We start from the raw sequence: 24,146 nt of genomic DNA on the forward strand, positions 1-24,146 counted from the left end.
GCTTTTGGAAAGTCCCTTAACTATTTTAAGCTTCTGTTTTCTTATTTCAGCGTTGGATTTGATGATTTCCAGAATGGCTTTGGACTCTAAACTTCCATGTAGGACAGAGGCTGAGAGCTCTGGTTTCTGTCTCTTCTGAGGAATACACGGTGGGGTGGAGGACGGGGCAGGGGGAGGGGGGGATGTCTGACGTTTCCAGAAATGCTTGGGATCTCAAACATGGTTGATCCAACCATGGCCAATGAATAAGACAGTGTGGTCCAAACACGCTCAGTAAAGTGAGGTCTCCGACACTTACTGGTCCATCGTCCCTCATTTGTCTTGACAAGACCACATGGGTGACAGTGCCAGTCCTGAAGAGGAATCCTTCACCCCACAGGGTCATTTAAAAGAGACCTGGGGCCCAGCTGCTGGTCCGATTTCCATCTACCCCAGGACTGGGGTTTCCGAAGGGACTGTGGCAAGCACAGATGAGTGAGTCACCCTCTCTACCATGCGAGCCAAAGGAGCCAGTGATAAAGAAATGGGCGGCTCTCCAACCATTCGAAGGAGAAAACAGTACCAGGAAGAAGAAGCAACAGAGCCTCAGCAAGGGGTGAAGTGGGCCGTGCTTACTCTGCTTGCCTTCCTCCTCTCTTCCGGTAGAGTGCTCTGATTTTCCTGAAATCCTCTTTCCCTGGGCCATTCTCTATGGCTCCGAAGGGATTATCCCATTTGTTAGTGCCCTAGTCCAAAGCCAGTCACCCTGTCAGAGGGATTGGTTTGAAGATGGCCAAAGGCATTTCCTGGAACAGCTGGAAGAAAGTGTCTGTTTTATCTTCTGGGGTTGCTCAGGGGCAGATGCCAGAGATGGAGCTGTCAGACAGGAATCTGACTGAGAAAGGAGAGACATTGAGTCCTGAAGACCCATCCTGGAGCTTGCCCAGCAGATCCTGTCCCCTTCTGACTGAGGATATTTTAATGCAGACAAAGAGCGGGTCTGTCTCTTGCAACAGAAAGGACTCTGACTAATTCAAGGGGGCATCAGATCACCCAAGCTATAGGAATAGGGATAATTACAATTAAGTGGGTAATAACTCTTCTCTGAGTCCTTGATGGCACCTCACAAATATTGACTCTTTATCTCCTACCAATTCACAAGAGAGATGTAATTATCACCATTATATAGCTGTGATTACTGTTTCTGTTATGTTGTGTGACTTGGCCAAGGTCAAATTGCTTGTAAGTAGTGGAGCAGTGATTCAGACCCACTTCTGCTTATACTGAATTCTATGGGCTTGTCCCTCTACCACATGGTCTACTGCTGCAGGGACAGGCTTAATTAACATGGGGAAAGGCAGGCAGGGAACACTGTTTGTTTGGATATCCAAATCACTGAAAGGATTTTCCATCAAAGACACAAACATCTAGCAAAGGGATTATTGTTACAGGAAAGAACAAAGTCGAGAGGCAAAAACAACAACAAAAAACCCAGCGCTTCTTGCAAAGGGCACTCTCCTAAATGGAAGGAAAGGAAGCCAGCTAACTTTTATTTTTCACTTGCCATGTTGTTAGGTCTATTCCATGTTTTGGTGCATGGAATAGGAACAAAATGAACTGAGGTGTTACAAAAATACAATCTCACAGAGCCCCAGGTCCTGAATTTAGCTGATTTCCAGAGAACATTGAGAAGTGGAGGGGACCTCAGGCTCCTAGGTCTTATTTTAACTTCTCTCTGCTTGTCCCTTTTAACCATGTCTGCCTCTACAGGCAGGCCTCCTCTAATCTGCAATGTGTGGGGCAGACCCTGGCTATCCCAGGACTTTGTGGTTGGCATGTTTCACAGCAGCTAACTTTCTATCTCAACTCCCACTTCCGGCCACTTGCAGATTTAGCAGAAGAGAGTAACTGGATGGCTTGGTGGAGTGGGCTGTCCACCGTGGTCACTCAATCCTGGGTCTCTATTCAAAGGAACTGGAGAGCAAGCAACGCCAGGCCTCACAGGTTAGGAGCGCTTGTGGAAGTGCTGCAGGATTGATTGCAGGTTCTTGTCTCACCGAGTCCAGGAATGAATCTAACTCAGGGACACAAAAGTGGGAAGTGCAAGTTTGTGAAGTGCAGGTGAGAGTGGAAAGGAAAGAAGAAAAAAGCTCACTAGAGTGAAAGGGGTCCCGAATTAGTTGTCAATGAAGGTTTTTAGGCTGGTCTTTTATTGAAAACTTGCCCAGGTTGCTGGTGGCCTTGAGATTCTGATGCCATCTTGGTTGAGCAAGGACTATTGCTAATACCCTTAATGAGTTATTTCTTTGAGGCTGGGTCATTTTCTGTGATCAGACTGTAGCCACCAAAAAAAAAAAAAAAATACTTCCTAATATCCTGGGCCAGGTGTCTGGTCTGTTCTCTTATCTCTTGTTTGCTCTGCCTTAAGGCTTCTGCCTTTCAGGAATAGTTGAGAGTCTAGTCAGGGGCCCCCTACCTCTCCCTGCCTATACCTTAACCCTTTCCTTACTCAGGAGGGCTCTATCATGTTCTGCCCAGGTGAACCCCATCAGGAATTGAAAACTTATCATTTCAGCTGATATCAACCACCTTCTGACATTGCCTCACCTGTGGTCAGGCCACTTTTATGGGAAAGGGGTCCTCTTCCCCCAGCTGGGACATCGCTGAAGGTCCTTGTGGGCTGCTGAGACCTGTTTGGGCTTATCTCACAGCTGAACTTCTTCTCAATCATGTGTCCTTTGTTTCTATCCTACAAGGAGATCACTCTTGAATAAATTTCCCACATTCCAACTTCCAACTGAATCTACTTCCCAGAGAACCCGTCCCATGACACTTGGTTCTAAGAATTGCCTGAGAAAGAAGCCGCAGGATGAGATTCTGGAGCTGAATACACCCCTGCTTTTCTGGCAGTGAAGACCCCCATCCTTGGGAGCTGGAAAGGCACAGGACCCCCAGTGCTGGGTGGTGGAACATTTATTAATCTTTCACTGCTGGTGGGCTGGGATGGTCAGCAGGTGGAAGGGGACACATTAGCTGGTGTAATGTATCAGATGCTTTAGACAAGAGTAAATATCAGGATAGTGGAAAGGAGTGGCTCTTGCTTAGCACAACTGATACTCTGGGAGATGGAAATAAAACGTGAGAGTGATTAATTGGCAAGTAAGGGCTAAATGTGCAAGCCAAGGACCTCCTGGACAGTATGCAAAGAGGCTCTCAAGTCCTCCAGCAAGAGGGCAGAGAAAGCGGAGGACTTTATCAGAACACTCAAGCTCCAAAGGAAGCCCACATAGGCAGGTGTGCTATGCCAACATCCCCTGACCCTGGCTGGGAAACATCTGGATTGATATGTTCCTAAACCTTGACACTCCAGATTCCTCTGGAGCTCTGGGCCCCTCACCCTTATTAAGGATGAGCATCCCCCCTTTGCTTGAAGAGGATGTGGAGGACTTGACTCTTCAAGGCAACATCAGCCACCCTCAGGATCTACATCCACTTTTCCCCACCCCCTTGCTGTTGTGGGGTTCCCTGAAGCCTTTGCTGCAACCTCACAGTAATGCAACTTTTCCCTTTGCCAAATCCTGCTTTCATCCCCCTCTATTTCTTAGGTGTTAATTATAAAAGCAACTTCCCAGGCACCCTAATTTTTTATTTCAAAGTTTATCGCCAGGACAACCCCTCCTGCAATAAGCATCATCTCTCTTGGTGGAGCAGAGATCTCAGGGTATAGTTGCTGGATACCCGTTCAATAGCATTTCTCTCTATAAGGTAGGAAGAGTAAATGATTTGCCTAAAGCCAATTAGTAGTGCTGCCAAGTTTCAGATCTAGATATGTCTGTCTTCAAAGCCATTATTCTTTCTTTCTTTTTGCATCCTGTTGTGGTTTTCTATTTAATACATATTTTTATAATTGATTTGTTGGCCATGTGTCTAAATTTGCAGGCAGAGAAAAAATGGAGCCAATAGATATAAACTATAAAGTGTAGTTGGAAGCAGTTGGACACTGTGTGTAGGAGGATGAGCTAAGTGTCTGTGAATCGCCCATTTGCTCTTTGATTTATTCATTTAACAAACTTTTATTAAGCTTTTACAGTATTCCAGGCCCTAGGCTAGGTTCTAGGGATACAGCAAGGGATAAAGCTTAAATTCCGATTCCAAAATTTATGGTCTAGCAGATGAAATGACATGTAAATCATTAAACCCAATAAATCATTTAAAGGCAGATAAAGAATGGTTAAAGCTTCCATTTGCAACCTATGAGAATAACTGGGCACCATTTTCTGATGACACAGGCCTGCAGGGCTGCTGTGCACCCCTGAGGTCAGTAAAATTCTGGCATTATCTAGAATGGAACTGGCAATAAAACTGATAACCCTGTTTTTCCCTTGTACAACTGATCCTGGTGTGAATCCAAGGACTGTGAGTAGTCCTGTGTCCAATATTTCAAAAATGCTTTTTGTGTGATAGCACAGACAGGAATGGCTTCCTGGCAGCTCTGGGGCAAAGCAGATGGCATTGGCATCCCTTCCACTTGAGCTTTCTTGTTTGGTCATGCTTTCCCTTGACAAGGAGGATGAGGTATGGGACCCCTCCACTCAAAAATGTAGAGAGTACTATTGTGTTGGATGCTAATAAAATCCGAAGATGTGATGCACAAAGGGCTAAGCCATGAAGAGCAGATCTCTTTTTCTTTTCCTTTTTTCCCCCTTAGCACTGGTTACCATAGTGCCCAGCACTCTATAGAGCTGCCATCCTACTCAGTGGGCACATCCCCACTCTGGGCACATCCCAGAGCTTCCTATGGTAAGAAGTTCACGGGAGAAAGGCGAACCTGGTAGGTTTCAGGTTAACACAGTAGAGAAGAGCAGGATTCTAGATAGAGCAGGAGGGTGAAGAGGGGGGACAGTTAATAATCAGCCAACAGAGGAGCACTGTTGTTTTCCACTAAAAATAGAAATGAGAGCATGCTATTAAGTGGCTTTTGGTGGGAGAACAGATTAATATGGAAAGAAAACTGACAAGAGGGTTTATTATCAAAAGCTGTAATAGTAAGAAGGGGTCTTTTGGGGGTCAGAATCCAAACTTTATGCCTTGCTCTGTCCCCGCACCCACCCGGGGCTTGGCACAGAGTAGGAGCTCATAGTACATGCTTCTAAATAAATAAACTCACTGAACTCACAGACACTTAGCTTATTGCCTTATACATCCTGCTCCAGTTGTTTCCAACTACATGTTTAACTTTCATAATGTTTCCCAGCAATTGATATTTATCACCTGGGTTTCCCCTTCCTGCAAATTGAGTCCAACAGATTGATTAGAAAAATATGTATTCAATAGACAATATAGCAGGAGGCAAGAGGAAACACAATTGCTTTGAGGGTAGACATATCTGGGTCTCAAAATTGGTGGCAGCGCCAAGACTAGGTAAGTGATTTGATCTTGTAACTTTATTCCCTACTTCCTACCACTGAAGTTAGGACTAATTTACAATATGCATATGTAGGTTTTCACCTCATTCCAGAGAACCACAGTGGGTGAGGGAGGGCTGATTTTTAAGCGTGTATGGACACATAAAATCATGTGGTTCAGACTTTGGCCATAGCCAAGGACTCTCCTTGCCCACAAAAGTCTAGGAAATTGATCAAAATTCTAGGAAATTCTAGGAAAATGGTCAAAATGATCTCCCACCAGACCATGTATTGCTAGAGGGCAGGAGCTATGTCTTTGTCTCTTTAGACTCCTAGTACCTAGCAGGTAAGAGATTCCCAAGAAATATTTACTTTTTAACTCAATGACTCACTATGTGGCTCAGTTTCTCCATCTATATACTTGCTTATGATGTTCCTGACCTTGTGAGTAATGCAAGTCAGGTGTCACATAGGGCTTCTGGCACCATTTCAGGGTTACAGGGTTCTTGTCTCATGGAATGAATCTCGTGGGCAATAAGGTGAAATGAAGTGAACATTTATGGTGGGAAGGTGTGAACAGAAAGGAAAGCTGTCTAGAGTGACAAGGGTCCCAAATGGGTTGCCACTGAGGGCTTTTATGGCCAGTATTTTATAGAAAACTGACCAGGGAACTTGGTGAATATCTATAACATTTAAGACAAATAAGGTAGATTTGTAAATATTATGAACATATCCATATTTAGAACAAACAAGGTTGATTGTTATGTTCCCGTCTCTCTGGCTAAAATCTTATCTCCGTATCTGGGATTTCTGTGAGCCCGGTTACATAGCCCCCTACCTGTCTCTCCCTACCAAGCCTCACCTGTCCCTTACTCAGCACAATGGAGGGTCCTCATATATTACAACCATGTGTTATGGGCTGAACCATGCTCACTCCTGAACCAAATTCCTATGAATTCATATGAACCAAACTCATATGTTGAAGCCCTAACCCACAGGATTACACTTGGAAAGAGGATTTTTAAAGAGAGGTATTAAGGTAAAATAAGGTCTTCAGGGTGGACCTGAAGTCTAGTCTAGTAGGACTTATGCCCTTATAATAAGAGGAAATCAGAATAGGGAGAGCACCCGCAGACATGTGCATGCAGAGAACACAGAGAAATGGCCATCTGCAAGCCAATGAAGGTGGCCTCAGAAGAAACCAAAGTTGCTTGCACCCTAATCTTGTACTTCCAGTTTCCAGAGCTGTGAAAAATAAATCTCTGTTATTTAAGTCACGCAGTCTGTTGTATTTTGCTATTTTAGCCCTGAGATCACTATGGTTATTAACCATAGCTGTGGGAAGAGCATGCCCCAGCTCCTTAAAAGTAGGCTTATATTTCTTATGTTTTTCTAAGGGTTCTGATCTATCTCAGTCTTTTTTCTAAGATTTTATTTATTTATTCATGAGAAACACACAGAGAGAGAGAGAGAGGCAGAGGGAGAAGCAGGCTCCATGCAGGGAGCCCGACGTGGGACTCGATCCCAGGTCTCCAAGATCATACCCTAGGCTGAAGCCGGCGCTAAACCACTGAGCCCCCTGGGCTGCCCCTATCTCATGTTTTTAATGATCGTTTCTGTACCTAGTTTTTTCCTTGTGTAAAGGCTGATTCAGAAATGGGATTAAGACATCATTAAAAACAGTCTGGTTCATAGTGCATAAACACACACATGACAAGTCTGTCTTCTTTGCCCTGAAACCCTCTGCCCAGCCAGATGGGCTGAGTCTTGCCGCTTGCAACCAGGACCTGCCAGGTGAGTCCTCACTCTCCTGCTCAGAGGGAATGCGCCGGCAAGAAGGTCAGGATGCGGCCACAACAAGGCAAGAAGACGGGGCACAATGCCACAGTGCACTTCTGGGACACATTCAAACTTGAATGACAAGGAGCTCTCCGACACTTAGATCAGCCGCTGGCCCCAGGGCCCCAACACCTTCCCCTACAAACATTTCCTTATCAGAGGAAAAGTAAGAACCATCTATCAACTAGGTGAAAGAAAAGGTGTAGATTTTAGAGACTTAAGTCAATTTGGAGAACACTACATCCCTAGACTCTCCAATTCGTAGAGTGCTTTCAGAATATTTGTTTGAAACTCACTTTTCTTAGAGTCCATGGGCCCCAGACCCCGCTTCGGGAATCTGGTGAGAGCTGAAGGCCCTTTGCTGGGGAAAAGGCCCTGCACACACACACACACACACACACACACACACACACACTCAGGAATCAGATACAGCTTTAGGGATTCCTGGGCCACAGGAAGCTCAGCTGGGTCACCAGGAATGGCAGATCCCTGGTGGGGGCACTTTTTCCAAATACTCATGATGAGCCGAGGCTCCTGGGAGGGATGAGCTGCTGTATCATGAAGGATCAGGGCAAAGCCAGAAGATAGGGTCCCTCCTCCATGTTCTTCCTCAGGGAGAAACACATCAGGTAAATTCACAAGACCACTCTCACAGATATTTAATGTGTGAATAGGTTTGGGGTCCATTCCATTTTTAAAATAGATTTTTTCAGGTATAATTTGCATGCCATGTAATTCTTCTGATTTAAGCATATTATTGAGAGATTTTTTGGGGGAGGTAGTATATTCACAGAATTGTGCAACCATCATTGAGAACATTCTCAGCATCTCAAAAACAAACTACATGGCCATTAGCAGTCACTCCCCACCCTATCTCCACCTTAGGTAAACACTGACTTCCTGTATCTGTAGACTTCCCTTTCCTGGACATTTCATAGGAATGGAATCATACACTACGTGGTCTTTTATGTTTGACCTCTTTCGCTTAGCATGATCTGGGTTTTTTTTTAAGATTTTATTTAAAATTCTTTTTTAAATTTAAATTCAATTAGCCAAGATATAGTACATCATTAGTTTCAGATGTAGTGTTCGATAATTTATCAGTTGCATATTACATTCAGTGCTCATCACATCACATGTCCTCCTTAAGGCCCATCACCCAGTTACCCCATCCACCCACCCACTTTCCCTTCAGCAACCTTCAGTTGGTTTCCTATAGTTAAATCTCTCATGGTTTGTCTCCTTCTCTGATGACTTCCCCTTCAGTTTTCCTTCCCTTCCCCTATGATCCTCTGCACTATTTCTTATATTCCATATGGGGATGAAATCAAATGATAATTATCTTTCTCTGACTTGTTTCACTCAGCATAATATCATCCAGTTCCATCCACATTGATTTAAATGGTAAGTATTCGTCCTTTCAGATGGTTGAGTAATATTCCATTGTATATATATGTATATACCACACCTTCTTTATCCATTCATCTCTCCATGGACATCTCAGCTCCTTCCAAGGTTTGGCTATTGTGGACGTTGCTGCTGTGAACATTGGGGTGTAGGTGCGCCTCACTACATTTGTATCTTTGGTGTAAATACCACTACCTTTTATAGTAGTGCAAAAGGTTTTATTTTTAAGTAATCACTACACTCAACATGGGGCTCAAACTCATGACTCTGAAATCAAGCCCTGCAAGCTCTCCAGACTGAGCCACACAGGCGTTCCTGCATGATGTTTTGAAGCTTATCCACGTTGTAGCACATGTTATAACTTTTCTCCTTTTTATTGAGAATTATATCCCTAGGGTGGTAGACTGTTAAAGTTACAATGTGCAATGTGTGTGTGTGTGTGTGTGTGTGCATGTGCGTGTTTATTAGGAGTTGGTGCCATACGGGGAAGAAGCTATATCACAAGCTATTTCAGTGTCTATGGCTGAGGTGACCCATATACAGAGTAAGTTAGCTGGGAAAGCAGGGAAGGTAGTTGGTGGCTCTTTCTATCTCAGAGGCAAGGATGGGCCAGAACAGTTTGTTTTCTCCTCCTTCCCAAGTCCTTGGCACATTTCCTCTGACAACAATAGGATTTTTCAGTTGCTCAGATTATAGGACTTTGGGATCCTCTCCACTACCAAGCTGAATTTCTTTTGTGCTTGACCTACCTGAATTCAAAGGCTCAATACCCTCATTCTCAGCTAGGTTCTCCAGCAGACTGCCTCTTTATGTTCTATCCCATGACAGAAGGTTTGGAGGTTGAGATGGTAGGGAGTTCAGCAAGGTGCTGCCTTGTGAAGCATTTTCCAAAACCCTCAGGCCCCATGGGTGGCCTTGTGGGAAGTATACATGGAGTCCCTGGTGTCCAGACCTCAGCTGGAGCACCAAGGTGGTGCCCAGAGCTATGCTGGACATCTGGAGCCCATCCCAAAGAGGCCAACCTACAGCCCTAGAGACTACCAGGCAAAATGTTCAGGAACCTTTTTAAAATTTTGAAGAGCTGTCACATGAAAGGATGAATCTGGACTATTCATGAGGGTCCAGAGGGCCAGACAAGGACAAATAAATGTGTTACTGTGTGAGGACAAAACAAAGGGAACTGTGGCAGGAGATGAGTCACCTGGCAGGAGCTTGAGGTCTAGCCAGAGCACCTGTCCCAGTGGGTGATTTAGATCCCAATTAGGATTTTAGATAGAGTCCTGGCCACATCAGCTGGGAAAGCTCACCTGGGCTGGTGCCATAGGCTCACTTCTGATGTAGGCATAACAGGCTGAGGCTGTGGAGAGGCCAGGATTACGCCTGCCTATGGTTAGGACTGTCACAAGTCACAAGTCAGCTGTGCAGATCCTTTGGGAAGAGCTTCTGGATCTGCTCTTAAGCAAACAGAGGGGGGTTGGAGTCAATTTCTTTTTTGTCACCGTAAGCATTGTCCCATTTCCCAAAGCTCTGGGCTTTAGGGTTGAATGACTGGGGTTAGGTAGTAAGAAAAAAGTCAGTCCACGAGTCATGTCCATGTCTTCCAACATCCTTAGATCTATTAGCCCCCAGGAAGTCCCCTTAACATCCCTGATGTTACTGAGCCACAGTCTTGCCTCCTATATTTAAGAGGGCTAGCAGACTTGCCTTACAATCATTTTTATAAGATCCTTTATGAATAGCAACAACGTCCACATTACGATTTCATATTCCACTTTAATAAGGATCGAGTTGCCATGGGCAATTTTGAATGAGTCTTGTCTTGTCTTCAGACTGCCGTAGGTCTTCTAGTAACAGCCTTGCTCTGTTTCCCGACTCTTCACCAGATTAAATTAACTTTCTCTTCAATTCATCTCCTAACCCTCCATGGGCAGCAACCTAGATGGACAGATCAAAGATTTACAGAATTTCTGGCTCTCCAAGGGTCTTAGAAGCTCCTCAACAGAGTACAGAAATCCTGGAAACAGCAAGACAGACCAGGGCATGGTCCAGTCTCTGCTCAATTACTCTCAAGAATGGTTTCCCTGTTTGAGCAGCAGGAAGTTCTTGTGCTGAAGAGCTCTAAGGAAATTCTTCCCTGCACTGAGCAAAGTGGAATGCAGCAGGCAAATTGGTTTTAGAGATCAAGATGTGGGTTCAGTCTGCTTGCAATCGTTAATTTTAATGTCAACTTGACTGGGTTAAGAGATGCCCAAGCAGCTGGAAGACATTATTTCTGGGTGTTTTTCTGAGTGTGTTCTAGAAGAGCTTAGCATTTGAATTGGTAGAGTGAGTATAGAAGATTGCCCTCACCCATGTGGGTGGGTGACATCTAATCCATTGAGGGCGTGAATAGAACAAAAAGGTGGAGGAAGGGTAAATTTGCTCTCTTAAGTTGGGATGTCTTCTCCTGTCCTTGAACATCACTGTTCTTGGTTCTCAGGCCTTTGGACTCAGACTGGAACTACACTACTGGCTTTCCTGGGCCTGTAGCCTGTAGATGGCAGACCAAAGGACTTCTCAGCCTCCATAATTCATAATCCATCATAATATCTTCATATGTATATGGTTCTCCTATTGGTTCTGTTTTTCTGGAAAATCCTGACTAATACACTGACAATGCCAGCTTTTTGATGCATAATATTAATCAGAACTTAATTTCTCTGAGTTTCAGTTTATCATTGGCAAAATGCATGTAATAATATTGATCACACATGGTATGGAGGTTTTACTGTGATAGTAGATGGAAATGTTGGGCATGAAGCAGGTGTTCAACAAGCTAAAATTGTATTTATCAGCAATATTGAAGCCTGGCACATACTAAAGATAGGCTCACTCAAGACCTATTCCAAACCTCTTCAAACTTGCCTTTAAAATAAAGGCTAGAAAGCTCAAATAAAACTAATTAGAATCTACAATCCCTAAATTCTCTTGTATCCAGGTTTCTGCATTGACACAAGGTCTGCAAGGATTTGGGGAAGCCGTGAGGGAGTGGAGGTGGCAGCCCTGTGCAGGGTAATTGGATCTTCCAGGTGGTGGGTATGAGGGTGTCTGGGTCTCCTGGAGCAGTCCTGGTGGGTTTCCTAGCTCTGGTTCCCCAGCATTGTGGGAGTTAAGTGGAACCCCCAGTGGAGGTCTCTCCTGGGGTCTGAGGTAAAGTGGGTATCTCTTTTGGCTATTGTTCCTGGACACATAGATTCCAAGTCTGATTCTCTAACCCTCTGGAGATGTTGAAAGCTAAATCTTTAATAAATTTTACTGTTCAAATTAGTTGGAGTTGATTCTTTTTTTTTTTTTACTCTGTAGCCTAGAACCCTGACCAATATAATTGCTTATAGCAGTTCTAGTAGCTGTCCAAAATGTTATTTGGAGAGAACAGAATAAATCTGTGTATAACCAGCAATGGAAGAGCCCATGGAACTCATTAATCTGGGCACCTTATTTTACAGAGAGGGAAACTGAGGATAAGTATGGGGCAGTAACTCTCCCAGAATCTCTCTGCTCATTGTATAGAGCATTGAGTGTTTGCTCCTATTGTGCCAGTCTGTGGACTCAGTACCATATTTGTCATTTCATGTAAATCCTTACAAAAGTCCCAAAGGATAGACATAATCATCATCCCTTTACAGAGGGAAGACCATGTCAGAGAATCCAGCTCCAGAAGACAGGCAATATGTGGCAGTGCCGAGAATTTAGCATAGACCTGATTCCAAAGCCCACACTTTTAACCTACACACTTTGCTGCCTCCTACATGATGGCTTCTTATTTTTTTTAATGTATTTTTTTATTGGAGTTCGATTTGCTAACATATAGCATAACACCCAGTGTTCATCCTGTCAAATGCCCCCCTCAGTGCCCATCACCCAGTCACCCCAACCCCCTGCCCACCTCCCCTTCCACTACCCCTTGTTCATTTCCCAGAGTTAGGTGTCTCTCCTGGTTTGTCACCCTCTCTAATTTTTCCCACTTATTTTCTCTCCTTTCCCCTATAATCCCTTTCACTATTTTTTATATTCCACATATGAGTGAAACCATATGATGATTGTCCTTCTCCAATTGACTTACTTCACTCAGCATAATATCCTCCAGTTCCATCCATGTCAAAGCAAATAGTGGGTATTCATCATTTCTAACGGCTGAGTAATATTCCATTGTATATATAGAACACATCTTCTTTATCCATTCATCTTTCAACGGCACCGAGGCTCCTTCCACAGTTTGGCTATTCTGAACATTGCTGCTATAAACACTGAGTGCAGGTGACAGAAAACAACAAATGTTGGAGAGGATGTGGAGAAAGGGGAACCCTCTTGCACTCTAAGTGAGAATGTGAACTGGTGTAGCCACTCTGGAAAACTGTGTGGAGGTTCCTCAAAGAGTTAAAAATAGAACTGCCCTATGACCCAGCCATTGCACTGCTGGGGATTTACCCCAAAGATGCAGTGAAAAGCCAAGACACCTGCTCTACATCATGGCTTCTAATCTCTCTTCTCCACCATCCTAAATAACTGATCCTACTTGATTAGGAAAGAGAAAGGAAATGCAAAACGGAAATAGTTCCAGCTCTGGATCCAGTGCAGAACACTGTTTATGTTTGCAGAACCCCAAGTAGAGGCAGGTGACTGACAGCTGTGTGTGGCAGGGGACGGTGGCCAAGAGGTGGAGAAGAAACAGGAGACTGGATCATGGAGGACCCCATGGGGCATGTAAGGTACTCAGGTGTCCAATCCCAACCACCAGTCAAATATCACACCCAATGGAGACACCCAGTCACCCTGCTTGCACTTGTTCCTACTCCATCTTCCCCCACCTTTGTCCTTCCACTGCCAGACTCCCTCTTATTGCTTTTCCCCTTTAAATCTACCTAGCAGAGGGCACCTGGGTGGCCCAGTGGTTGAGCATCTGCCTTTGGCTCAGATCATTATCCCGGGATCCTGGGATCTAGGCCCAGAACAGGCTCCCTGTGGGGAGGCTACTTCTCCCTCTGCCTATGTCTCTACCTCTCTTTCTGTGCCTCTCATGAATAAATAAATAAAATCTTAAAAAAATAAATCTAGGGCAGCCCTGGTGGCTCAATGGTTTAGCACCACCTTCAGCCCAGGGCATGATCCTGGGGACCTGGATTCGAGTCCCACATGGGGCTCCCTGCATGGAGCCTGCTTCTCCCTCTGCCTGTGTCTCTGCCTCTCTCTCTCTCTCTCCCTCTCTCTCTCTCACTCTCTCTCTCTGTCTCTCATGAATAAATAAAATCTATAAAAAATATTAAAAAAATAAATCTACCTAGCAGAGTGATTTTAGTGGCATTTCACTGAGATCTAACTGTCAGAGGCAGAGGAATGCTGTAGACCTAGGCATCATCCCCATCCCATCATGTCACACAAGCAGAACACGGCTCCAGGCCAGAGTCCAGGCAGCTTTCATAGCATTAGATCATTGGTGGTCTGAGCACCCAGTAATTTAGGAATAATTGGTGAAAGAGGCCCAGGGAGATTGGGTAAAATCTCCAGGGCTCCTCTGGGTCTTGGTGACAGAGCAAAAATCTTGACAGTTTTGACTCCAATGCTGGTGCACCCACTGGGATGAACACTGATGCAGACATCCTCATCCTTGCCCTTGGCCAGACTCTCCTGGAACCCGGGCACTATCCTCCTAGACTGAATATCTCGAAAGAGCCAGAACTGGTCTTGGGCTTGCTTCTTCTTGAGGCTCTGAGCCTCCCAATGTGTTCAGAGAGCCCTAAAGAACAGCATGAAGTCTCCTGGTTGACTGGTACTGGATGGTTGGCTGGTAAGAGACAGCAGAAGCCAGAGGGCTTGTAAGACACCTTGCTTCTTCATTCCTTATCTTATTCTTTTTTTTTTAAGATTTTATTTATTTATTTATGGCAGACACAGAGAGAGAAAGAGGCAGAGACACAGGCAGAGGGAGAAGCAGGCTCCATGCAGAGAGCCCGATGTGGGACTCGAATCCGGGTCTCCAGGATCACACCCTGGGCTGAAGGCGGCGCTAAACCCCTGGGCCACCAGGGCTGCCCATTCCTTAGCTTCTTTACCTGTAAAATGCAGAGGTTGGACAGTCTGGTTCAGCTCTGATTGCTTGTGGTGTCCACGATCTTAGAAACGCAAGGCAGAGAAAACCCGTAGGAAGGTAAGTTCCTGCTTCCCTGAGTACACCACTGGGCTTCTGTCATGCCCAGTTTCTGAGCTGATAAGGGCCAGGGGTCCACATGGTGATGCGCTTCATCTCATGGGAACTCAACTGGTGGATTAAGGTTGCACAGAGAGTGTACTGATAGAATTTTGAGGCTACATGGTGGAATGAGTTTATCATATCTAGAAGCAGAATGATTTTGATTCTTATTAGCCTTGAATCAGTTCTTTCACAAGTGACTCTAGGTCTCCTTTTGTCTGGAAAACATACTTCATGGACAGATATGATGAGTCCTTTCTATATGAATAAAGCAACGCTCAGAGAGGTTGGGTAACTTGCCAAGGCCACACAGCTGGGGCTGGGACATGATGCATCCAGGACTCAAATCCAGATCTGTCCAACTCCAATTTGTGTTCTTTGCATGCATTAGTGCACTCTGCCCCTTATGTTCCTCTCTGGCAGATGCGGGGTTGAAAAATGCGCAAGCGTGTACGTATTTTTTTGAAAAAAAGGCTCAGTAAATAAAAATTAACTTGAAACTATCTTTAAAAACATTTCCCAGCTAAGGATAATACTTCTGATTTGAAAATTAAAACCGTAAAACAATTACAGGAACACTCATAAGGTCCTTCAATATTTGTTCCTGAGTTTGAAAAGGAGTAGCTCTTGAGAGCTGCTCTAGATGTTTGAAAAGGTGACCTCAGGCCTTTCCTGAGATTAGCACAAAGCAGATAGGGATAAAGTGTTTTCATTAAGGCTATTAGAGCTGGCAGGGAACACTGCCTCTGGGCCACTTTAGCGTAAGTCATTTGACAGCCACAGTGCCTTAAGGCAGAGGGAGGGTTAAATTTGTCTCCTGCCACAAGGCAGGAAAACCCAACAGTGGATCTGGCAAAGAGTTCATCTTCCACTGGTCTATTTTGACATCACACACGATTTAGTATTTTTATTCCTTCCCAGCGTCTAATGTATGACATATCACATGGTGAAATGAAAAGCAAGTAGAGATGAGAAAGGCATTAAACACTGCCCAAGAGTTCATAATCCTTAAACTATTCCTTTCAGCAACCTAGCTCTCTAAGGTACGTTATGTGGGTCTCTGTTTTCAGATGTGATCTGGGTGTGGCAGGTGACACATCTGAAAGGGCAGGGGCCCTGGGTGCTGTGTTGCAATTACTGGACTTTACTCTGTGGAGAACAGGGGGTGGACAATGTCAGGTTCATACCATACACAGGCCGTTCTAGCTAAGTGCGGAGTGTGGAGAAAAGGGAACAAGGCTGGAGGCAGGGAGACCGTCAAAAAGCCAATAGAAAAATGTCTGACTTTTGCTCAACTGTCTTTAAAGAGCAGGGGTCATGCCTGACTTGTTCGCCACAGTATCTCTCAGGCTCAGAACATTCTCTGCCGCCTTATAGGCCCATGGTAAACACTGGTTCAAGGACCAAATTATATAATTTCAGTCATTTTTTTCCCCAATGAAAATGTTAAATTTCAAGCAGAGCCTTGGTAGAGGGAACTGAGAGAAGAGGTAGGATTTGAGAACTAAGGGATAAAAGTCGAGAGAGCTTGGTAATTGATAGAATCCAGATGTGAGGGCAGAAAGGAGTCTGAGATATCTCCAGCCTTCTGCTTTGGAGACTGGGGGGCTTTCACTCAGTGAGGTGGGGCAGACTTGGGGGAGATGATCTTGGGTCAGGATAAGGTTGAGATGCCTGTGGACATGCAAATGGCGGTGTCTTAGAAGTGACCCCCCTGAGCAGCTGCCTATCCCGTCAGCGCCGGCCCTTTGCATTAGTGCCCCCTCTAGACCAGAAGCTCTTCTTTTCCTTCATCCAGTTACCTCTTCCTTACCTTGGACCCCAGGACAACCTCGCTTTCACAGGGGAGCCTTCTCTGGATCCAGGTTGGCCAGTTGGGTTGATTGGCATCAGACTCTAAGCCCTTTCCTTCCAGCCATGCTTCTCAATTAGCAACTGACTCCCACAATTATCGATAATAGATTAATGTCTGTCACCCTTCTACAGGGTCAGCTTCATAAGAGCCAGGACAGTGTCTCTTTCTGGTCACCAGTGAATTCCTAGTGAAAAGTACTATGCCTGGTACATAGCAGACGCTCAACAAATAAGTGTGAGATGAATGAATAAATGCTTTGATAAATGAATGAGTGCATAAAAGAACAAGTGCCGGGGCTCTATCTCTTAACACCTGATATAATTCAAGCCACAATTAGCTTTCTAAATGGAATGGAAGAGACAGATTTGTAGAGCAGGAGTGACATGAGTTCCTGGGCTTGACTCCATGTGTCTGCCATACAGTAGATTCTTGGTAAATACTTGTTGAAGTATTCCTGGCTTTTCTTAGCATATTTCTGAATATCTTTAGGCAAGAAAGACATTTGGGGGGGTCTCGATTTTCTTATTTATCAAAATGGTGGTGGGCACTGAGGTGGGCACTTGATGGGATGAGCACTGGGTGTTATTCTGTATGCTGGCAAATTGAAAACCAATAAAAAATAAATTTATTTAAAAAAAATGAAAATAAGAATATCTATCTCAGTTTGTTTTTCAAAAAATGAGAATTTGATAGGATAACTTACAGCAACACCATGCTAAGACACTAAATGAATGCTTATGGTCATCAACTAGGGCTAATTGTCTAATGAAAGTACCCAAGAGTTTACAGAGGAAAAGAAAGAAGAAATGAGCACCACACCAAGAGGCCCCAGGTCCTTACACACACACACACACACACACACACACACACACCCCTAATCCTCCCTCCTCATTTCTCATCAGCTTTCTATAGGAGGTCACACTCCTACAAAGAAACTAGCTTTCTTGCTGTGAACAGTTCACAACTATTTTTGGCTGTGAGTCAAGCAGAGGAGTATTTGAGCCTGTGAATCTGTGTGCGTGTTCAAGTTTAGTGCCCACCCCTCAGTAGACATTTAGGACATGCTTGCTTCCTGCCTGTTGCACTTACCCCAGGACTCTCAGCAACTTGCCCATAGCAAGTGCCCTATGCAAGTTTGGGCCAAGGATAAAAGGAAAGGAGAGGGAGGGGTTGGTATTTGTGTTCGTGTTGTGCTTTCTTTCCAGGCACATCAGTGCCACCAGTACGGGTTTCAGAAGAGAGGGAAGCCTGTGGGACAGAGTGGGTTCATTGTCTCAAGTAGGCTCACACCTTTAATTTACAATAAACACTATGTGGACCCCCAAATGTTGGCTCAGGCGGGCTCCATGTTGCCTGCTGTGCCGGAATGCTGATCCTGCAGCTGTTGCTAAATTACCAGGGGATCCAGGCCACCTCCCCTCCACTTGCCAGCCTCCCTTAATAGATGCAAGAATTTGGTGATCTTCCAGTGTACGGTAAGACACGCAATGACAGCTCTAGAGTTACAGATCTCCCTCTGCAGCCCACAGCCCTCTCCTGAGCCACCTCCTGGACATCTCAGCATGTACAAAATGGTCTCTTGTTACCCATGAAAAGGCTGTTGTGCTTAAATTGGCAAAGTTTAAGGAAAGAGGAGTGCCATCTTGACTCCTAGTGACTATAATCATGGTACTCCTAATTAAAGGCTGCTGCTGGGAAGGCTTTCCTGGCATCTGAAAACTCCCTCTGGGACAGCTGCCCAAATGCCAGCAGTTGGTGGCTGGAGCTCTGAGAGGAGAGCTCCCTGAGGATTCCTGGGGAGCCTCGTTCTAGAAGATTCTTTGTAGTTGTAGCTTCTGATCAGCCTCAGAGAGCTGTAGGGGGGGAACCAAGGGGTTTTCAGCATTCACACCCCTTCTGCCTCCCGGAATCTTTTGAAGGTAAGTTGTGCTCCTTCATCATCTTCTCTCCTGCTCACACTCACAGGCAGGTCTGGGTGGACATGAAGTCGAGGTGAGGGCTGCAAACACAGGTCCCCAAGCTCAAGCACCCAGTGCTCATCCTATCAAGGGCCCACCTCAGTGCCCGCCACCATTTTGATAAATAAGAAAATCAAGACCCCCCAAATGTCTTTCTTGCCTAAAGATATTCAGATATTCGATTCTTACCCTTGTATTGGCTATTAGAGGTTTCATGAGCATTAAAGAAGTGGCCACAAAATCCTCCATATGATTTCATTTGCTGCCTATTTAAAAGGTTTCTTGTTTCACGAAAGCTTCCAGAGAGCAGTAAAAAGAAGAGGCCTGGGACTCAGAGAGCCAGGGCTGGAGTCCAAGGCGGCACTTGCCTTTCCATGGGGAGGCTGCTATGGATGGAGCCAGCTTGTCATCCCCCACTCTCCTGTCAGCAAGAGGGACGCCCACACCTAGACGGGGAGCAGAAGTGAATGGTCCCTCTGCTCTTCCGGCAAAACAACTCCAGCCATAACTCGAGCAGTCATCTAGAAATACAAAAATAAAACAGGAGATTATGTGTGTAGCTCCTTCTGTCTGGGTCTCAGGGGCTGGGTAAAATGAGGTCTCAGAGAAGGTTCTGATTGTATTCTCCTGATAATCCCTTGCCTTTTTAACAGCAGGGTATGAGGCCCACTTTCAAGATTTCTCACCCCTCCTTGGACACCTCATTAAGTGGTTAAGATATACAAAGGCCTTTACATTTTGTTTACTTGTTAATTTATTTCTATAATTGAGATAACTGACACATAACATTGTATTAGTTTAAGGTGTACAGTGTAATGAGTTGAATATATATATATTGAGAAATGATGACCACCATCAGTTTACTTAACATCCATCCCCATGCAATAGTTACAAGTTTTTTTTCCTTGTGATGAGAGCTTTTAAAATTCACTCTCTTAGCAACTTTTTTTTTATAAATTTATTATTTATTGGTGTTCAATTTTCCAACATATAGCATAACACCCAGTGCTCATCCCATCAAGTGCCCCCCTCAGTGCCCATCACCCAGTCACCCCCACCCCCCGCCCTCCTCCCCTTATACCACCCCTAGTTTGTTTCCCAGAGTTAGGAGTCTCTCGTGTTCTGTCTCCCTTTCTGATATTTCCCACTGATTTTTTCTCCTTTCCCCTTTATTCTCTTTCACTATTTTTTATATTCCCCAAATGAATGAGACCATATAATGTTTGTCCTTCTCCGATTGACTTCGGAGCAACTTTCAAATATACAATACATATTGTTAACTATACTCATCATGCTGTACGTTACATTCCCAGAGTTGATTTATTTTATAATTGGAGGATTATACCTTTTGGCCACCTTCATCCATTACAAAGTCTTTTTAATTTCATTTATTGTATAATTGTATCCTAAAGCTCAAGGTATATAAGATATACATACATATACACACATAGGAATACACATTCTATGCATATATACATGTATGAGCATATATACAGGCATATGCATATACACAGTTCACTGACATGCACATATATTTCTATATATACATATAAGACGATATGTATATTATCATATATAAATATGTACATGTATGCATATATCTATACCTCTACACAAATGCATATACACAACATTCAGCTACATACACACGCATATACACATACAAATACACATACATGCACACACATAGATATACACATGCACATATACACACATAGACACACATCCACACACGTGTACATACACATACACACATGTGCAGACACATACACATGCATTGCACTCACGTGTACATACACATACACATGCATGTGAACAGTATATGATCCGGAGTCCCAGGTGTACTGCAGGTGCTCTGAGAGGTCAGCTGGGCTCCCAGGCCGTCTTTTGGGCCATCACCAAGTGAACCTCGGAGGCTGATGTCCTTGCCACCACTGGCTTCCTGCCCCTATCACCTGCTGCCTCACCTGCTGCTCACCTCACAGCCGCAGGTGATGGAGAAAGAACAATATGTGCCCCGTCTCAGTTGCTCCTGACTCGAGAGACCCCACAGCAGAGCAGTCTGGGCGATGAGATCAGCAAGCAGCGTTTCCTTTTCTCCCCAGCATGATGGGGTCAGAGTACGGCCAGGTAATGTGCCCCTCACTTTCCACCTTGGGCTGTGGCTGAGTCCCACACGTCGAGGACCTGCTGAAACCCCTCCCTGCGATGTGCCTTTCCCTCATGTTGCATCATCTCCCACCCCCATCCCACCCCTGCGCCACAGAAAGTCACAGGTGTCTACACGGGCCCGTGGGTGTTTAAATCCTAATTTAGCCTCTGTTATTGGTTCTCTCCCTGGGAGGTTCCTTGGCCTCCATTTCAGGGGTGCATGGCAATCACCCCTAATGGAGATACAAGGACAGCTGGAGACAAAGCCTGCAAGGTGCCAGGCATGGCGTGGCAGGACCATAAATGAAGGGGGTGACACTGTCGTCCCTGTGTTACAGTCGAAAGAACAGAAGTGAGCTCACGTGCCCTGTGTCACCCGGCTGAGTCAGTGGAACACTGGGAATGAACCTTGAGCTTGCCCGTCTGGCTCAGAAGCCTGTGGTCTTATCTCTGTATGGCCTCTTGGTGTGGTGGCCGAGCTGGGAGGCTCCCCTGTCTCCTTTGGTTCCAGACCAGTGTCCTCTGTTGAATGCTGGTCCTCTCTGGGTTGAAACCAAAAGCTTGAAAGCTCAAAGCTTGCAGGGCCCAGGTTGCTGATGGTATTGGGAGCCGGAGAGACCCCAAGAATGGGACCAGCATTGAGACCAGACCCAGGGACATGGAGAGGCCAGGCTGGCTGGAAGGCTCACACCCCACATAAAATTAGGGCAGCTGCTCCTCAGCCCTGCCCCGTGAGCTGGCTGGGAGTGAAGGCCCAGATTTGCTAGATCTGTGGATGCCTTAAGGGAAGCAATGCATTGGGGATTTTAGGTAAAATTTCCCAAGGGTCTGCAGCTAATTCAAGTATTGTGTGTGTGTGTGTGTGTGTGTGTGTGTGTGTGTGTACGTCCATATTATACTGGGCAGAAAAAACCCACATATGTTAGCAGAGTCTTGCTGGCAAGCACCACTCAGCCCACTCTATGAGCCATTTTATAATTTAATGAGAGCATTTCAGATAAGTTATTTTTCCTTTGCAGATGAATCTAACAAACCTACCTTGGCCACCCTGAGACCTCTTAGGACCAGCTTCCGATCAGGGAGATGGAGGCAAAAGCAGCCTGCCCTGTTATGGGGAAGGGCCGGGTGGGGAATAAGGGCGGTTGGGGGGGGCCTCTACTAGCCTCTGAAGCCACACCTCACCCCCCAGGAGTGAGCTGTTTGTAGAGACACTTAGGAGCTCTGTTTCCACATCTGAGAATGCCACGCTGGTAAGATCAAAGGGAAGTGTGCAGGTTTGTGTCTGAAAAGTGCCTAGGTAGTACCGGGCACAGAGGGGCTCCGTAAATGGTCACCACACGACCGGCTGCATAATTTGTGGGGCCCAGTGCAACATGAAACACTGAGGGCGCTTCTCAAAAAACTATTAAGAATTTCACTACAGCAACAGCAGAGCATTAAACCAAGCCAGGGCTCTGCTAAGTGCTGGGCCCTAAGTGGCTGCAGGGGCACAGCCCCCATGTGGCCCATCCTGACCATCAGCATTATTAGCTAGCGGAACTGGTATTTGCTGAGCACTTACTGTGTGCTGGGCACCATTCTAAGTGTTTGTCATCTTTTTATGTCATCTTCGAAGGCAATTGGTGATTACTCCCATTTAACAGGTGAGGAAAATAAGGCACAGATGGGTTCAGTCCCTTGCTCAGGATCACACAGCTGGAGGGTGACAGAGTCGGGTTTGACACAGGCAGTCGGGTCCCAAAGCCCTGCCTTTATCCTCATGGTTCCTCTCTTCTGGACTTGAACAAGGAGCTGGGTCTGTTCAGGAGGGAGTGCCCAGAGATGCCCTGGTCCAGGCACTGGGGGGTCCTATGCTCCCACCCTGCCAGACAGGCCCAGGCACAGGTGGCAGGGCAGGTCCTCCCAGACCCGCCGCCAGCGCAGTGCTGCTGGGAGGTCTGGAACCCGAAGAGGAAGGGAAGAGGGTTCAAATGAGGACACTCCTGCTATTCATCAGACCAGAAGCCTCTGCAGGAGTGAAAGCTCTGAGCTTTATTCTTTGATCCAAAGTGTGGGTCGGAGCTGAGCAACTGCAGGGCAATTACTCACCTTACAGCTTCGAGCTGACTCAGCACTCCGTGAGCCCTGGCTGATAGCAGATGTCCCCCCTCCACTGGCATTCAGCTTCCAGGGAGTGGGGGGCGCCCTACGACATTGGAGGCTGCAGCACGCTCTCCGGAGACCAGACCTGTGCCTGCATCTGCCCCGGAGAAGAATACTTTCCTCGGCTGCTTTTCCTCCTGCCGTGGAGCAGCGAGCAGAGCCTGGGTGGTCTCATCTTTCTCAAATAATCTCCTAAATTTAAGATTTTAAGTGTTAAGAGAAAGGCTGATGTATCCATAATAGTCATGAAAATGTTAAAAACAACAACAAAAAGTATCCTGATTGTAACGATTCTTTTTTTTTTTAAGATTTTATTTATTTATTCATGAGGGACACAGAGAAAGAGAGAGAGGCAGAGACACAGGCAGAGGGAGAAGCAGGCTCCATGCAGGGAGCCCAATGTGGGACTCGATCCTGGGACTCCAGGATAACGCCCTGGGCCGAACGCAGGCGCTAAACCTCTGAGCCACCCAGAGATCCCCTGTAACGATTCTTTTAGAGTAATGATTTCATTTCTTGCCCAGGAAATACAAACCACTATTTGTGTTTGTCCTAATCCATGGGATTAGGACAATGACAATAATAATAATAATGATAGGGAGCATATATCGAGCCCTTATGATGTCCCAGATGCCGTGTTAAGTACCCTATTCAAATTATCTGGTGCATGCATAGCTACTTGACACAGGTGTGATGCTACTGTCCAAGCCACTTAGTGTCTTTCTCAAGTCACCCTAAATTACAGCTCAGGCAATTTGCATGCACTTAGTCTCCTTAATTGAACGTTTATGGTTGGATAATATAACCAAGCTGTGGATGAGTGATAATTCAGCCACTCCTCTGCTCGAGTTGGATCTGGCCCATGCTAAGGGGAGTCAAGTGGAAGGGAAGGTCAGAAAAGGAGTCAGGGCTGGCTGGCTGACCCATTGGCAGGGACCCCCGCCTGTCCCTGCCACATCCCCTGCCACTCCTCCATCACCCAGCTCCAGACACGTCATCTTTTGGTCCTTCTTTTCTTTGTTCCTTAAATTCTGGGTGCTCCTCGGGGCCTTTGCAATGCTGTTCCCTCTGGCTGACCACTTTTTCTTCCCTTTGTGGAGGCAATACCCTCTCCTCCTTTAGGTCCTTTGCTTGGTCCCTTATGGACTGTGGGTCTTCATGCTGTGCTTCCTTTCATGACACCC

Source organism: Canis aureus, chromosome 14, assembly GCF_053574225.1.
Source record: "Canis aureus isolate CA01 chromosome 14, VMU_Caureus_v.1.0, whole genome shotgun sequence".
NCBI classification, from domain to species: Eukaryota; Metazoa; Chordata; class Mammalia; order Carnivora; family Canidae; genus Canis; species Canis aureus.